Raw genomic sequence first — 18,425 nt, forward strand, 5'->3', positions numbered from 1 at the left:
TCTTCAGAAAGATGTTCATGCTACTGGTGCCTTTAATGCAGCCAGGTTAAGGGCCATTCTATTCCTTGGAAACATGAAAGTCCAAAAATGCAAATTGTTTTTGGCTAAAACGCCAGGACAGGCCAAACGTTTCAGGCAAAAGAGATGCAACCAGTTGGCTGCCATTTCATGGCTTACTACACCGTCATACATAGAGCACCATAAACAAGGATTCACATTGAATACAGTCTCAAATCTTTAGGCCAAAGGAAATGCTAATGTGCATGTATTTGTATTTCCCTACACATTTCATTTTAACAAACGATTATTCTTGTAAACAATATATCACACTCCTCTTGTCTAATTAGTTTTCTATTGTTATTGTGATCCTACCACAGGTATGACTTATACAGGTAACTTTCATTAACTTGAAACGGCAGGTGATCTGCTGTCCGTTAAAAGAAGCCTCATCATCTGTAACATGTTCTGTTAGTTATGAAATTATGTTGCATTCTGGAACTTGTAGTTATTTGCAATTAACTGAAAAAAACATAAGTTGCTGAAAATGTCGCACATGGCACCTTAGCCTATGCTAAACAAATGTTACTTTTCTTTAGATTAAGAACACGTAGCAGTTGCAGCTAGAGAAGGAGCTAGGGGAGCCATTGTGTACTGCACATATTAACATGGAATGTCAAAAAATTTGGAAACCCACACAAAGAGACATGCACAAACTGACCCCGATGCTAAGGTCTCCACAGAGTTGCCATGCCACAGTGAAAAGCCACAGCAACCTTCAGCCCGGCACGGAGAGACACTCTACAATCTAGTTACAATAAAATAAATCAGCAGGGAACAATTTACAGAAAGAATTCTGATGGCTGCTGGACAAGGGGTAAGCAACACAAACATGTGATGCATATGTTTTTTTTACACCCTTCCCTTTGGGAAAATATTCTAAGGAACCTTTAATGTAAACACTAAACGTTATTGTAAACCTTCTAAGTAAGCTGAACAAAGTTTGACTTTTCAGGAGCACAAAAAAGTTAAGAAATAGCAGAGATTCTCAGTCCCCATACCTTGCACCGGGAGTTCTACTCTCCATCTATACTTCTGCTTAACACCTTGCTAGGTAAGTTGCCTCCAATCTTTGCACAGGCATTGCTGGCTACGCGGCGACCTGATCGACAATGTCTTGCATTAGCAGTGGACAGAAGTCAAACTCCAAAAGTTATTTTCCCACAAGGAACATGCTAACCAGTCCCACCTCCTCTTTCCTCTTGCTTTAACCCCATGCCTGTGTCAAGCATTTTTTGCCTATTTTGCGTAATTCGCGCTAATGCAACTTTTCTCCACATAAGGTATCCAGGCCAAATTTGAGTCATTTTCTTCCAACATCTCGAGGATTCTAAAGGTACCCAGGGTTTGTGGATTCCCCACGAAGGGACCAAGAAAAAGGCCAAAATACAGCTTTTTAGGAAAAATGGGAAATAGTCTTTCAGACAAAAGCGTCTGGTTTATTCCCTACCAAAGGGATCAACAAAAGGTTTGTGGTGCTAAAATCACCATCTTTCCAGCTTTCACGAAGAAGCAGACTTTTGTCAGAAAACCAAAACGGTCAACACAGTTTTGGCATTTTATTGGGGCATAGCCAATTTTCCCAATTTTTTGTGCTCTCAGCCTCCTTCCAGTTAGTAGTAGAAATTGGTGTGAAACAATAATGAATCACAGAACTATACTTTTTTTTAAAGTAGACAAAATTCTGAATTCAGCAATGTGGCATGTGTGTAGATTCCTTCAAGTTTTGTCTATCGAAAGTAACAATTGAAATAAAAACATATTGAAATTAAGTTGCGAAAAAAAGCCATTTAAGCCAATATTTTCACCTGTAACTTCTTCTAAATATGGCAGATTTTTTAAAGCAATATACCGTTACGTCCGATGGACCCTTCTGGTTGCGTGGATATATACAGGACTTGTAGGTTCACCAAGAACACGAAGTATCCAGAGCCAATAACTGAACTGCGTCTTGCAATGGTTTTTCATTGTATACTGGGTGTATAGCAATTAATTTGCTAAAATACAAAGAGTGAAAAATATGTACCAAGGAAACCTATATATTTCCAAAATGGTAACAAAACAGAGTTTAGAAGCAGTGGTTATTTGTACATCTCTGAAATTGTGGGAACCCATACAAGCATGTGAATTAAGGGACATTTTTCAAAATGAATTCATTTTTTATTTTACAAATTGTCTTACATTTGTTAGGCAGAAATGCAAAGAAAGTCGATTGGTAATAACACTTGTTCTACTATTCTGCGTTCCCCCAATTCTCCCGATAAAAATGGTACCTCACTTGTGTGGGTAGGCCTAGTGCCCGTGACAGGAAACGTCCCAAAACGCAACGTGGACACAGCACATTTTTCCAGTGAATACTGACCTTAATTTTGCAATGTGCCTATCTGTGCATTTTGGACCGTAGCTCAGCCGGTACCTAGGAAAACCTAGTAAACCTATACATTGTTTTAAACTATACACCCAGGCGAATCCAGGATGGGGTGACTTGCGTGGCTATCACTAGGCTCTGCTACCCAGAATCACTTGCAAACCTCAAACTTTGTAAAAAAAAAATATTTCCCCCCACATTTCTGTGATGGAAAGTTCTGGAATCTACGGGGAGCAACAAACTTCCAGCCACCCAGCATTCCCCAAAGTCACCTGATAAAAATGGTACCTCACTTGTGTGGGTAGGCCTAGTACCCATGGCAGAGAAGGGCCCAAATCTTATTGTGGAGACATCAAAATTATCTATCACAAAACGACCTGGTTTTGCAATGGGGGCCACCTGCGTTTTTGGTTCTGGGCTTGGCAGCCAACTAGGGAAACCCACCAAACCCATACATTTCTGAAAACTAGTCACCCGGGGGAGTCCAGGGAGGTGTGCCTTGCATAGATCTCCAAGTTTACCTGCCCACAATCCCCTAACAGGGTTCGACAAATCCACTCGACCGCTCGCATTTGCAAGGTAAATTTTATGAGGTCGAGCTATTTTTAGGTCCTACTCGCCCTTTCTGGCGAGTAGGAAACCATACTAACTTTTGTCCTCCGTCTTTGAAAATGGAGCAAATGTGACAAGATAACAAGATTTAAAGGCCTTTTTATTGCGCACAAAGCAAATGAGCAATAAAGATGCCTTTACATCTTGTTATCTTGTCACATTTGCTCCACTTTCAGAGACTGAGGTCAAGTAGGTTACTGTTAGGTGGAGACGTTTTTTTAAAGTACTAGACCTGCAGGTCTACTACAATTTTTCAGATTTGTCGAGCCCTGCCTAAAACCTCAAATTTAGCTGAAAAGTAATCACATTTTTCTCTAATTTCTTGTGTGAGAAAGTTGTGGGATCACCGGGCTGACACAAATTTCCTACCACCCAGATCCCTTGCTACAACTTGACCGGTGACCTCACATACAGGATGCATCATTCAACACCGCTGGTATCCCCTCTTGTGCTATTGTGTCTGGTGTCAGAGAAGTAGAGGGGAGCCTTCTTCAACACTAGTGTTGACTTTGGTAATTATATACCTAGACAATGGGTAGCTCAAGCAAACGGTTGGAGCTGGAAGTGGTTCCGTAGCCAGCCCTGCTCGAATGGGCCAAAAAACACCTTGCAAAAATCTAACTGCAGAGAATGTCACTTATTTGGTGAACATCTTGCTCACTGCTGTACCTAATATAGAGCATATAAGAACTCCCGACATTCATTCAGGATTATCCCAATCAGCCAGTAGCTGGCTGTCATGGTATCCAAATGGCGCATGGCATCGACAAATACTATTCAAATGTATCCATATGCTCTACAATAGGCCTGTCTACTGTCCAAGAGGCCTGTCTACTGTCCAAGAGGCCTGTCTACTGTCCAAGAGGCCTGTCAACTGTCCAACAAGATGAGTGAACTTTGTTGGAGGTAACAAATACACCATGTTAGTTGCTACCAGGCTTCAAGGATGTTGTTCAATCTTATGTGGGTTTATGTTCATGCCCTCTCGGTGGTGAGGGGTGGGAGGGTGATGGCTTAGAATATTTTGTCATGGTTTTTAGTCTAAATTTTGTGATGTGCAAATGAACTGCAATTATTTAATTTGACCAAATAAAAATAACGATTTGCTGTGACATTCAGATGTGCACGGACCTTGGTAAATAACTCTACTCCACTGCATCAGACACCAAAATCATATTGCCATGAGTCAATGAACAAGCCACAGCCGCACTACTGAGGCATGGGCAGGCGTACACACAATGTTGACATCAGGGCCAACCCCACCAAATGGACCAAGGGTGAAGAAGGCACGAAGAAATTAAACCTCAGTTAAACTAATGATGCGTTTTTGTGGGGTAGACTCTTGCCCTACCTCCGAATATTTCCTGAGTACCTGAAGAGGAAAAGCAGGAGTTAAGGTAGGAGACTCACACAACCATACAAAATGATGTAGTCCCAGTCTAAAGAGGTACACACAGATTTAGTTTTTTTAATAAAAGGTTCTTGAAGCTACCTAGAGTGTGCGACTATGATATTACTAGCTCTATCCAGCATTTGCCAGTGGCCAACCAGAGACTCCTAGGTGTGACAACTATCATACTTGAATCATCAGCAGAATTCAAAGCCAGGAAATGTGAAGAAAACAAAAATCCACCAAACCTACCTAATTACTGGACAATATTTTGTTGCTCGGAAAACGTGGGTGGACCTACATAGGTCTCTACGTTTGATGTGGCGAGAAAGGGAAAGCCCATTCACACAAGTCACAGGACCTACAATAAATAGGATGGATGCCAGAAGACCTCAATATTACTACTTTCCCAAAGCTTTTTAAACTTCACGGCCATTTAATAATCATGCAATGACAGGACCCACTTTATGAACTTTATTAATTTAAAAAAACTCAATGTCAGCGGTCACCCTTAATTTGGTCCAAGGCCTCCTAAGGGACTGCCAGATTTAAATGCTGGATTTGAAGTTTCAAAACCATACTAAATAATTAATTTGAAATACGGTCTACAGGCACTTTGCGCAGTGAATTGATGCTTGAAAGGATGGCATAAACAAGGCAAGCAGTTCAACAGAAGAAAAAAGTAAAAAGTACACTCTGTATTGAGACACGGAAATGCTAAATAATTTCCTTTAAACAACAGCACAATCAGGCAGTGAATTAAACTACATTAAGAATACATTTGTGGAAGACACGGATGTCGCTGGTTTGCGAAAAACAGATATTCAAGCTAAACCCAATCAGTTGAAAATTAGAGAAATGCACATAAAAGGAAGGCAGTTTAAATAAAATAAAGTCTAATTTCAAAGCAGAACAAGAACAAGCGAAACAATGGGACATGAACTGGAAGGCCCCGTCAATTACTGATTTCACAGACTGCAATATAAAGAGCAGGCCTCCCAAAGAAATAAACAAATGTTCAATTGCAGTATGAACATAACATTATTATTCTGAGTGAATGTAAAGTGCAATCTGTAAGAGAGAGCAACTAGGTGAGCAATGAAAGGATGAGTTAAAATGTCAAACAGTACACTTTATGGACATTTTTAACAACCAGTTAAGGCAGAAAAAGCAACAAAGCACACCTCAAATATCTGAAGGAGAGACAAAATAAAGCATACCACAGGTAAAAATTAATTCCAACTGGCGAAACTTGGGAGTGGAAAAAACACAATAACAGAGGCGGTGTCTTCAACAATTACTCAAACACCACCACAAATGCCAGTACCGACACACTTCCACACATTTGCTTCAATTCGTGATTACACACCTTAATTATTGTGATCACGGTTTACTTAATCAATTTTGAAAGTCTTTTTTGAATAATCTGTTAGACGAAACTCCAAGCAATTTCAACAATGCTTTTACATTTATAGAACAAACATAACAAACAAATAACAGTTTTTTGGATGTGCATAATCCAGAACAGTGGCAGCTGCCTCTGTACAGGGGTGGCGGAGAAAGGAGTGAGGGGGGAGGCTTGAAAAAAATAAATAAAGAACTTACCTTATTCGGTGCCGCATGTCTCTCCTCCGTCCTCACTTTCTGCCACCAGAAGCACCCAGGTTCCTGGACTCTCCCAGTCAATCACGACGCTGCAGGAGCACAGTCGTGATTGGTCTGAGCGGCCTGTTTGGTGCCAGGTAATACCTGGGAGGCTGGGCAGGTTCTCGGCTGGGCAGGTTCTCCACTGGGCAGTGCAACACAGCCCAGTGGAGAACATGGCAAGTGCGCATGACTGTTTGGCCAGCCCCAGAGGGAGGGCCAAGCTGTCATGCGTGCTTAGGGAGGGAGTGCAAACCACTCTCGCTCCCTCTGACGGCGGCGAGCCCAGCCCCGCCAAACCTGGCTGGAGTCCCGCAAAGGCAAATAAAATGATAATAACTTCTTATTATTTTATTCTTCTGTTGCCGTGCTTATCAGTGGGGCATTGCTCTTCCCCCTAACACCACTGATCACTACGATACATATACAACAAAACAATACAATTGGACAATGCAACAGAAAAATAATAATTTAAAGAATTTATTGAGGCCAAGGTCTGACTTTTTAAATGCCCTTAAGGAGCTCGCTGTATTTTCTTAAATTTCTAGCTCCTAACTAAGTGGGCCATGACCAAATGGTGCCTATACGAACTCCGGGAGAATCTATTATTCCTATCCAAATTAAAATTCTAGTGACTCTAAGCTCCAGTAGTACTTATTGAAAATGCACTTGTTTGGTGGTCTCCGACAATTACAGCATGTCCGGAGTAAACTGTAATCATCACTGCCAATAAAGAAAAGTCCCAAAATGGTGAGAGTGGTCAGTCGTGGGGTTTATTATTGAAAGCAGAGGTATTTAGTGTAACGCTATGCACTAATGTTGGTTACTCGCATAGTTATCCTACACTGAAAAAATGATATGTCACTAAGGAAATACTATGTCTTTCAGATGGCAGAACGTTTACAGTATCAATTTATCAGCTCAGAAGAGACGTTTCGCATTGCCAGATGAACATTAGAGGAGTAAATGGAGGCACGGCAAAGTGGGACAACAATGACCCCAGAAGGAAAGACGCCAAAGATATCCATCGACAAGCCATATCTTGGTAGTTCTCAGTAAGGTACACTAGTGATGTACAATGAACTCTGAAGGCTGGACTGAAGAGAACAGGGGAGAATTTGACAATTGTAGAAGAATATAATAGAGCATTATTAAGAGCTGTTAAATTTAAAACCCAGGTTAAGTGTCTGCATCAAAGGGAAGATCCCATAGTAAGGAAACAAAGTGCAATAACGCTATTACCATGTTCCATTCTTCGTTGGAAGCCTTGAGGGATGGAGCCTTATCACCTTCCTCTGCAGGTGACAGACGGCAGAAACTAATGACAGAAGAAACCGTGGCCGACTGGTAAACATTTGTGGTAGACACTGAAGGAAATCAGCCGGCAATAGGAGAGCTCAGCCCTTAACTTTTCTCTTTAAAACCTGAAAAAAAAACATGCGAAGGACTGTGTGCCTGCTCAATGGAGTAAAAAACAGACACTCCATGGATTGAGCACTAAAATAAATGGAACAAGAAAGTCCTGTCAAGAAAGGAGCACGTGCTCAATGGAAATTAAGTCATGCCAGGGAACAAGCTCAGTCGAAAAACACTGAACAGCTCAAGGGCAGCAGGTATACTACCACAGAATAATGCCCACAGTCTTTTCAAGGGCGTTTAGTGGCTGTTTCAACACTCAAATGGCTGTTTTCTGTACTTGGAAAACAGAGCAATCCCCAAGAGTGGATTTTGTAATACTGTAACTGAGCCCTCCAAGCAATGATGTAATAATGGGTCTCAAAACCGAGGTGGACATCATTAAATAAGGGATATCATGGAAATCCTATCGTTGGTGATGCATGACTGGGTAAAGGCTAGGTTTTATTTTCTTCATCTATAGTGGACGGGCCCTTTAAAGAAACTGTTTGGATCATTGAAACAGTGATATTGCAAGCAGATGCATGGATCACCAACAGAAGCTTCATTCACTCACAATTCTTTCATTTGTCAAGCTTACAAAAAGGTTGCCCTAAAATGATTAAAGTAATTGTCAATGAGCGATGATGATGGACTTTTTCTGTTAAAGAGTACTTATAATATAAAGTGTGTGCCAAAAATAACAACAAAACATTTAGGCCAAATCAACTCTACTATACAGAAATTTTGAAAGCAAAGGTCTACAAATACAAAATTTTTTAAAGTAACCTCTATAAACAGCAGAAAATAACAATTTTCAGCTAGCATACCATAGATCAAAGCTAACAGTTTGAATAGACCTCATCTGACACTGGAGTAGCAGAGCATTAATATGTTTATATTATAGCAACATACAGTATTTAGAACTATAGGAAGAGTAACAAGACTATGATCCTCCAAAAAATTCTGCTCTCCGATAGAATCAGGACAGTGAACACAATCGAATATGTCAATGAATTAAGGATAATGAACTTTCGAACGGAGCTCAATGCTACGATAGGGGTGTCTCCTGGGATGGACACTAAGCTCTCACTTTCTCCGATACTACCCAACAGAAAAGTGTGTTGAGTTGCTGCCTATATAGTAAGTTGCCTCGAAGCAGTGCTGGGACCTACAAGCTTCAGATATATTCAGAAATATAGTCAACCTGGTTTAGTATTGTTAATGGACCTCCACCCGCATTCTCTTGACGATTCCCATCCAATTACATTTCTTTGGCCTCTCCAATGGTTCAGGGCAATACACCGCTTGTAAAAAGGGATTATTAACAAATATATAAAGCAAAGTCCCTTCGGAGTATGGGTAAAAAATCATGCAGTGTTATCTAATAAAACACTATATTTCCTTCCGGCCGTGTTGCTAGCCCACTTCTTCCAATAACACTTTATACATTTAAGTTATGTGTTCTTTTAAGGAGTGAACAATCCAATTCACAATTTACCTTATAAGACTACAAATTGCGTCATACACCGAACATGGGCCATTTATCACTGCACAGGTTGTCCCGTATCAGGGATACTGTAAAACTAAGTGGGTCCATTGAGTTCAATCAAGTTGCTACACGAGTCGCCCTGTCCGAAAAAAGCAATCATTCTCATCCCTTTGCCACCACCTCTTGCTCTTTTATTCTAGCAGCTCAGAGTAGTAGTGGCTTTGCAAGAGGTCGACTCTTGCTTGGAGGAACCAGCCAAGGCCAAGGCCAATTGAGCAGAAACGGTCATGGCCTATAAGGGTATGCCTTTGACAACCAACATCCACAGAGCAGGCTTGGAGTTGCATGTAGTACTATTACAGTCAGATGATTTACCTGCGTGGGTCGCTAGGCACAAAACATGCAATGCTCACCACTGTGTAAAACTAAAACCATAGTAAGTGCTTCATTTGTGTAAGTGGTTGATGGTGTCGGCACTGACACTTAATTTTAGGGGCCAGGACTTATTTTATATCATCAGACTTTTCGCCAGACAAGAAACTGAAAGGCAGAAAAAAAGCAAGAGAACCGTAGGCAAACGATGAAAAAGGAAGGTATGAAATATAAGATGACCGAGTGAGATGGACAGGAAGTGTAAGGAGGTTAATAAAGAGGTCTGGGGTGGAACCAGCGGCAGCTTTGGTACCGCCAGTCGGCATTACAGAAGCAGGTTCTTAATCAAAACTTTGGACCACTTTACTTTTTCTTCTTTAGGTATTTTTTTTAAACCAATTTAACACCAACCCAAAGGTGTTTTCTTACTTAACGGGTCGTCTTAACATTAATTCGATCTCATGTGACACTTTTTTGAAGCAGAAAAACTGTTAAAATAAAACGTCTGCTACTTTTAACAAGAAAATTATTTTTTTTTTAAAAAGCTTCGACTGGAGCTCGCTTTCCGAGGCTGTCTGCCAGGAGCTTCATGCCTGCCACCAGGAGAAAAGAATTCGAATAAAAAGTTTTCCTTTTAGCAAAAATGAAAAGGCTGTGTTTTACCACGAGATACAACACCTCACAAAATCAGCTCTTCAAGACGCAAAGGGCATTTTAATCCCTTGTCACTAAATGTCAGATGGATTGGGAACAAAACAAGAGAGCATCTCAAGGGGGTGACAGAAAGACAAGTGAAAAACACTCCATTGCACCTCTACGGGATCAAAGCACGTCTTTTTGTGACAGTGTGGGGCGGGCGCGTAGGGAAAGCACATATCTCCCGGTGGAGCACGCCAGTATCAAGGGAAATGCACATGGATACAATCTGAAGCCAGCATCAACAGAGACAACGCTTGACAGAACTATCTGAAGCCAGTCGAGTGAGAAGAAACATCTCCCGGAGAAACCATCTGATGCCCATACCAAGAGGCAAGAGACATCTACCAGAGGAACCATCTGATGCCCATTGCAAGAGCGAAGAAACCTCTCCTGAAGGAACCATCTCATGCTGATGACAAGAGGGAAGGAACCTCTCCCGAAGGAACCTTCTGATACCCGTACGAAGGGTTAAGAAATAGCACCCGAATGAACTATCTGATGCCCATATCCAGAGAGAAGAACCACCTGATGCCCGTAACAAGAGAGAAGAGGCTGCTCCAGAAGTAGCCATCTGATGACCGTACCAAGAGAGGTGAAACGGTCCTAAAGGAACCATCTGATGCCCATATCAAGAGAGAGGAGACGACACAAGAAATAACTATTTGATTCCCATACCAAAAGAGTGGAGACAACCCAAGAAGAAAATCAACAGAAGAATGGAATGGACTCATGAAGGAACTATCTGATGCCACTGTCAAACGAAAAGAGGCGACGCATTAAATAACTATCTCATGCTAGTATCTAGTGAGATGAGGACTCATGAAACGACTATCTGATGCTAGTGTAAAGAAAGGAGGAACTTTGTGATGCCAGTATCAAGAGAAAAGATACAGCTCATGAAGGAACTATTGCGTGCCAGTATTTAGGGGGAGGAGATGAGTTCTGAAGGGACTACCTGAGGCAAGTGTAAAAGAAAGAAGGGATAACATGCAGGATCTAACTCACGCTAGTATCTAGGCAGAGTGGAAAGCACATGCAAGAACAACCTAATGGCTGTACCAAGAGAGACTATACAACACATGCAAAAATGATCTGATGGTAGTGTCCAGAGAGAAGAAAGCATGCTGAAGAAACTATGTGATGCCAGTATCAAGGCGATGACAAATACAGGGAATAATTGGTGGCAGTAAAAATCAAGGGAGAGGAGACAGCTTATGCAGGACCTATCTGACATCAGTTTCTAGGGACAGGAGAGGGCGTTAGGAGGAACAAACCGATGCCAGAATGAAGAAACTAAACTATATCTGCAGGAACAATCTGATGTTATACCAAGGTGAAGCCACATGCAGGAACTAGATGAGCACCAGAATCAGGGGGGAGGAGACAGCATATACAGCATATGTAACAAGCATTGGATTAGCCAATATGTCTCGCCTTTGGGACCTTCTAAGTGTTTAGCCATGCAACAGTTGATGTTGTTGCACCAAGGATATTGAGCTGGATAACTAAACACTTAAAAGGTCCCAAAGGCTAGACCTATAGGCTATGCCAATGCTAGTCTCATTTTGTTATTTCCCTGCCCTAGGAACCCACATTAGCAGCAGGGGGTCAATCTTTTTTTACATTAGTGGTTGTTTCACCACCAGGGTCCCATCTTACCCTAGCAAAATTCCTAGTGTAAAGTTCTTAAATCAATGACAGTAAGGCACACGGAACCCCAATTTTCCCAAGGACCTCCCACAGTTTTCTCCTGGGGACAAGGTCAAATGCATTCACTCACTCAATCTCTTGATCAGTTACACGCAAACACTTCCCAGTACAATCAGCAGCTCACTCACTCACTCACACAGTGATTTATTCACATGCTCACACTCACTCGCTCAGCCACACTCACTGACTCTACACAATTATTTACCAAATCACTTGCACACTCACTCACATGCTCACACATACAATCTATACAGGCGCATAGCCTCTCACTCATTCGGGGTCACTCACTCACACGAAGAAGCAGTCACTCATTGGCTGACTCGGACACTTGTCCAGTCACTCAGGTGATGACTTATCACTAATTTGCACACTCACATACAGTCATATGTGCAGTTACTCTGTGCCATACACAGTACAGCACTGGATAGAGTCAAGCCCTTGACAGCACCTTCCGTGTTTGATTCTGTTACATAACCTCGTTCTCCGCGGCCTTTGCACTACACCCGGTGGAACAATCCCTTTGCACCACTCCCTGCTTCACATGACTTTCCACCCCACCCTGGATCACATTCCCTACGCATTCAGAAATGTCATGCACTCCAGTGACAGAGCGCACTGATTGCAGGGCCGTGTTCGAATGTGTAAATGTATATGTCGGTACAATTATATAGCGCCGACCAAGTATAATGCATCGAAGCGCTGTGCAGAGGTGCAGGTAGATATTATCATGAGGCACCTGTGAGTGTAACACGATAAACCATTGTCCTCTTGTTATTCGACCTAATGAAAACATGTGAACTTTTATGCCAGATGAACTTCCTGAACTACTACAACTTAAGGCGCTACCTTCAACCTCTCAAAAGCTGCATCTTTTGGGACTGAAAATTATAACAAATGCACCGTCTGTGTGGCACTGTCCCTCTCCTGTGCCCAACAAGGGGCGGGAAGTACACACTGCCAAGGTATGACACACAGGAATATATGTACTAGGGATTAGAATAATAGTTTTGTCCGGTTGGTCGGTAAATAAACTATCCCTTATTTTATCGGAATGGATGGACCAGGGAAGAGATTGCTTCTCTTTAAAGGTCCCTGAAATCAGGGCTTTAAGTGGGAAAAAAAACTGGGGGTGCTCTAAAAGGGGCGTGATAAATCTCTTAAATGGGTGTGGCCTATCCGAAAAGGGGCGTGGTCCAAATCAAGATAACTAGCATTGTGTGCTTAAGAAAATCATGAAGTCGCATCCAGCAAAGGATAATAAAATAAGCAAAAAGTTATATTTATTAGGTATAAGCCATAAACATACCAAACATGCTATCCAACAAGCATGTCGGTTCGACAGTCAGACCAACTAACTATGCCAATGGCAGACTGGAACGCAAAAACGTCCTAATTACCATCTTGGTTGCCAGGAATGGCCGCGCGGGAAGGTGCTCCATTAAATGTAAGCATTAAGGAATCTTTGGGAAATATAGAGGGGATCTCTGGCTCAACATAAACCTTGATCTAAGTTCTGAGTTTTGCTGAAGTTTGTACAATGCTAAAACCCCCTTTTACTGCAGGAAAATTCGTGAAATCCCAAAAGTCACGTGTTCCAATGTAGACAAACCACAGGCATTAGTAACTGCATTTGTACAAGTACAAGCACGATCTTGGAAAGATAATGTGCACTACAGCTCGCCACTTGACATGGCTCTGACATCAAATTCGAAAAACTTCAGGGCAACCCGGCTGCCAGTGTAAACACAAATTTTCATTTACTTTCACCTTGTCAATACTTTGACATCTGTGTACCTCCTTCACGCACAGTTGCAATTGTAATATGTGATCACTGCTCTATGCACTATCGGAGAGGCCAAGGATTGGATGACCATGTATTCTGAACTTCTTTCTGACACACTGACAGGCACTGTCAGAAACTGAGACAAACAGGCCTTCAGCATCCACTTTAGGGCTCTCAATCAGTGCTCGTTATAAACTCTTGGAAGTGACTGTTCAAAATGTGTTCTATACAAGAATTATAAGCTACCCAAAGAAAAAACAGAAACACAACATCCTGAAAATAGCTGACACTCTTAGGGACTGCAAGATTACGCACACCGTGTAAAATATGAACAGGAAGTAAATTGGTGACAGGGATTACTTTAAAAAAAAATTCACACAAATTGTTCAAACCTCCATCAGTGTTATTTGCCAGAACAGTTAAGGAAATTAATCTAGGGCCCGATAGGGACCCGTTTCATGTCTGACTCAGAGGGACCCGCCCCACTTAAAGTCCTGGCCACACACCTCCTATGAGGACATTTACTTATACAATTAACACAAGTGTTCTCACTCGGCGGCGTGAGTATGTTTGCTAGCATCTGGAATGTTCAAAATATTAGGCCTTTAAGGGGCTTGTGGAACAAGAGCGTTTTAAGGCTGATCAGTTACTGGAAGCAATGATGTGGATGGCATAAAAGTGGAACCACTTGTAGGAGCGTAGTAAAAACCATAAAAGATGTGAGGCTGTAGCCCCAGAATCTTTCAAGTTGAAGGCGAGTTTGCAGAGGGTTGACATCTAGGTCATTTTCGTAGCATGGGCAGCAAAGGAACACCTTGAAGTGTGCCTCAATATTGATTGTTTTTTTTCTTATTTGCCTATTTGATTTATGTCGTCAAGAAAAGCTCAACAGAAAAAGAACATCACTAAAATGGTAGACAAACGGATAAGTGGAGTACCCCACAAAGCAGGGCCATAATCTGTGCCCTCTAAGCAAGATAACAATGATGGACGATCGTAATCAAACTGTGGGGATAACCCAATGCACTTACTGATCAAGGATGGGGCTCCACAGGTGAAAAATGCTAAAACTAATTTCCCCGACCTCTTCAATTCAAAACACGGCATCCAATTCATTAAGTGAAGGTCGTGTAGGTCGTGCTGGGGCAGGCTGCCTGGGGTCGTCTGCCTCTTCATTTTTTCATCATCCCTTGCTGGCTCCACAACCACGTTGCTCCTGCGCTGGAAAGAGAGAAGGGAAATCCGGAGAGAAAATGGCTCTCTTAAAGGATTTCCCTTCCTCCAACAAAGCTCACCTGGCATTACGTCGTGCCGTGGACGTCATGCCGTGACCTCCACTTCTCAGTGAGGAAACTGAGCTCCCACTGCAGTACAAAACATCGCAGCAAGCAATCTTCAGGGCAAGCTCTGAGCACCGGCAGTTTTATTTTGGGACCCTCGAAACGGGACTAAAAAACAAACAAACAAAAAAAACGAAGAAAGGACCACCTTTGCCAGCCGCAAAAATAGAGCCCGATAGAGACCCGTTTCGAGGGCCCCCCAAAAAAACTGCCGGTGCTCAGACCCGGACAGACCCGGCCCACTTAAAGCCCTGCCTGAAATGTTTGCTGACCTCACGGTTCTGCATTTGTGGTGTTCTCTGTGAGGTGGGGAGCGCTGTGGAATTACACTTTTCCTGTGTGGTCATATGACTGCGTGTGGGGCTCATGGTCAGTAATCCATGAAATAAAACGCATTAGCATGACATTTCATGTGCTGGCCTGGGCACTGGCGTAACGAAAAGTGAGGGGGCCTCCCTGCACGGTACTTAGGGGGGCCCCTCTGGGCTTAATCAGGAGCTCTCCGGCCAGAGTGCAGTGCCGAGGGGGCCACTTAGAGCTAGCCCCCCCCCCCTCCCGCACCGAGTGGGCTGCGGGGGCCTGTGTTACGCGCCTGGGGTGGAAGTGAGCTTTCGTCCTGTGACCGCTCCCAGAGGCCGGAGCACGTAGCTGGTGTCTGCGGCTTGAGAGCGCCGCAAGACAAGCAGTGGTGGGCGCTGGGAAATGCACTCTCGCACACAAGGGTCACACACACACCGAAGCAGAGACACTGGCACAATTATATAGGGAAGCACGCCAACCCACACACTGATGCAGAGAAGCATAAACACACAGTTCAACAAACTAGCAAACTGATAAAGACAAATCCATACACACACGGGAACAGGCAGCATATATACAGAGACATGCACAATGGTACACAGAAGCACGCGCACACGCAGTGATACAGTTAAGCCTACCTGTGCACAATTTACAGAGAAGTTCACACACAAACAAATCACACTGATAAAAGGAAGGACAAAACACACACCGGTACAGTTAGGCACACACATAGTTACAGGAAAGCACAATCAATAACACACAATTTCCACTTATGTATACAAAGAAGCACACAAACGCAGAAACATACAAACGCAGTCAAACTAGATTACATTGAACCACACATAAAAAAGCACATGCAAACGCACATGGCCAGTGCCAGAAGCAACCACTCTTACAGGAAAGCACACATGCATAAAACACACACTTATGGAACACACCCAGGGGAAGCACACATTCCCAGAGGAACAAGCACACACACAGCACTATGCTTTTACCCAGGCTTACTGTTCACCTATCCATCCGCATACCCCCTCGTCCCCTGTCTGCCTCTCATTGTCTCTCTCTCTCACACACACACACACACACAGACACACACACATGCGCGAGTGTGTGTGTGTACTCTCATACTTGCTAGAGTTCTGTGCAACATAAACATTACTCTGATATAACGGGCCAGTTCATTACAAATATAACTAGTCTGAGAGAGGAGTTTGAAGGGGGCATGCTTATAAATGCCTCGGAATACAAATGCATGTGATGTAGAAAGCACATTAGTGGGTGTTGGATTTTGCTGCTGGAAGGGTGGTTTTAAAAGTAACGTGAGGATGTGATTTGTCACGCAAAGGTTGTCGAACCATACCAGCTGTGTTTGTTAAAACTACCTATGTGGTGTGCTGTCTGACCTCGGCCCGAGCCTCTAAAAGGCTTGTTTTCATAATATGGTTCTGTGATCGTACCTGGGTAAACAAGTGGGAGGGGTGGGGAGAGTGCTGCCGAGAGCAGGGACATGCAGCGTTTACCTTGCGGGAGCGAGCGCGATAATTACTAACACATGGCGCCGCTCGCTCCCGCAAGGAAATCGCCAAACGTGCATGTGTTGCCATTGTAAGCAATGCATGCATGTTTTTCCACAACAAAATTTTATTAAGTGATGAAGTAGCATAAGACACGTGGCTCCCCACAGTCAGGAGACAGCCACCAAGCATCATGGTACACTTATATAACCAGTATTTGGTTCAATCAGTAGAAGGAGAAACAGGTCTTAAAAAATGAAAGTAAACAGTCCCCCCCCTCCCCTCTCCCGCCACCCAACTACCTTCACCCCCAACTACCCGGCTACCCACCCCTTATCCCTCCCTAACCCCTGCACGTGAGAATAGCAAGTACTGTACATCTTGGTTATAGTGTGTTCGGCACGACACAGTTCGTAAGCCCATGCGACATTCTCCTCCTACAGTTCTTCCTCGTGTTCCACTGGGGGTTCCAGTTCCAACTCCCTATAGTCCGCCCACCGTTTCCAAATCTTAAAATGTTTGCGGGGGCATCCTCTCGCTTCAAACACCGGGCGTTCCAATCCCATAAAGTAATCCAAGCCAGCCTTCCACGCACACAGGGGGGGGGGCTCGTACTCCCTTCCATGCCCGGGCTAGGTCTCTCTTAGCCACGACCAGACCCAAAAACAGCAAGTGGCGTTTATATATATTCCCACCGACCCCCTCCAGAATATGAAGCAGCCCTAATCGAGGGGTGCGGGGAAGATCCCAGCCCAGCACTTCCGACAGGCAGTTCCACACGCCTCTCCAGAAACCAGTCAATCTAGTACACGACCATACAGTATGCAGCAGCGTACCGGTTGCAGCCCCACAACGCAAACACTCCGGAGATCCAATCAATCCCGCCTTCCACAGCCTCTCACGGGTATAATAGGCTCTGTGCAAATATTTAAATTGGATGAGCCTAAGCTGCATCGCAACAGCAGTCCCTCGCGGGGACTCCAGGGCCTCCCTCCAATCATCCTCATCAAGGGGACCAACATCTGCCTCCCAGGTCTCCCTGAGGGGAAGTAGGGTGGACGAGCAATGAGTGACCAGTGTCTGATAAATTCGAGACTTTCTTATCACCAAGGTCCCCCATAAAGACCTTGGCTTCAATCGGGCTAAATTCCGGAAGCGACTCCATGTCAGCGATACTAGGTGCGAGTGCATGGCGAAGCTGCAGGTACCTGAAAAACTGGGTCCGCGGCATGTGGAACTCAGCACTGAGCTCTTGAAACGATTTGAGTGTACCTCCGGTCATCACATGACCCAGTGACGAGATCCCAATTGCATCCCAGCCACCAAACCCCGCAAGGGAGGCCAGTTCTGGGAGCAACCCGTTGTTCCACAATGGGGTCTCCGCCGTCAGCCTACCCCACCAGCCCGTGCGACGCAGTGCTTGTCGCCACACCACGAAAACAATTCTCGTGACCCCCGGCAGCGTCCGCCGCAATCGAGCCGAGTACAGTATCGTGTGTAGTGCATTGTCCCCCATCAATGAGTGTTCCAGGGCGTACGCTGGGTCCCCTTTGTCCCCATACCACCACTCATTAAGTACTAACAATTGGGAGGCTTGGTAATAGGACCGTAAATCCGACGTGGCAAGACCACCACAGTATGTCCACGGAGGACAGGAGCGCTGAGGCACTGAGTCCTATCACGAAAGAATCGCCATACGATAAAAAGGAGTTGAATAAAAAGAGAACGCCTATATAAACTGCCATACCT

General features: G+C 43.8%; 1 protein-coding gene across 2 annotated transcripts in view; it reads right to left on the reverse strand.

Annotated features, from left to right (window-relative positions):
- MAD1L1 (mitotic arrest deficient 1 like 1) overlaps positions 1–18,425 on the reverse strand; it is a 2,576,418-nt gene that overhangs the window by 1,642,645 nt on the left and 915,348 nt on the right. The window lies entirely within an intron of this gene.

The sequence above is a fragment of the Lissotriton helveticus genome, chromosome 10 (assembly GCF_964261635.1).
Source record: "Lissotriton helveticus chromosome 10, aLisHel1.1, whole genome shotgun sequence".
NCBI classification, from domain to species: Eukaryota; Metazoa; Chordata; class Amphibia; order Caudata; family Salamandridae; genus Lissotriton; species Lissotriton helveticus.